Below are 282 nucleotides of genomic sequence, written 5' to 3'. Positions count from 1 at the left end.
GCGAGAGATGGGAAAAAAAAAGGGGGGGGGGGGGAAAAAAAAAAAAAAAAAAGATCACGCCAGCTAACCATGTCAAGTTCACTGCCTGTCAGATTGTTGATATACCTTCTGTAAATAACCTCTTTTTGTTGTTTTTTTGGGTTTTTTTTTTGTTGTTGTTTTTCTTCGGGAAGGAAATAAAATCAGCTGGAACTGAACCCTAACACCGGGCTGCTCACTTGTCATCCATTGCTGCGCCGCCCCCGGCCCCCTCCGGCCGGGTTTTTCTCGCCCGCCCCGCAG

The sequence above is a fragment of the Egretta garzetta genome, unplaced genomic scaffold, assembly GCF_000687185.1.
Source record: "Egretta garzetta isolate BGI_Z169 unplaced genomic scaffold, ASM68718v1 scaffold14, whole genome shotgun sequence".
Taxonomy (NCBI): domain Eukaryota; kingdom Metazoa; phylum Chordata; class Aves; order Pelecaniformes; family Ardeidae; genus Egretta; species Egretta garzetta.
This window is presented reverse-complemented; position numbering follows the sequence as displayed.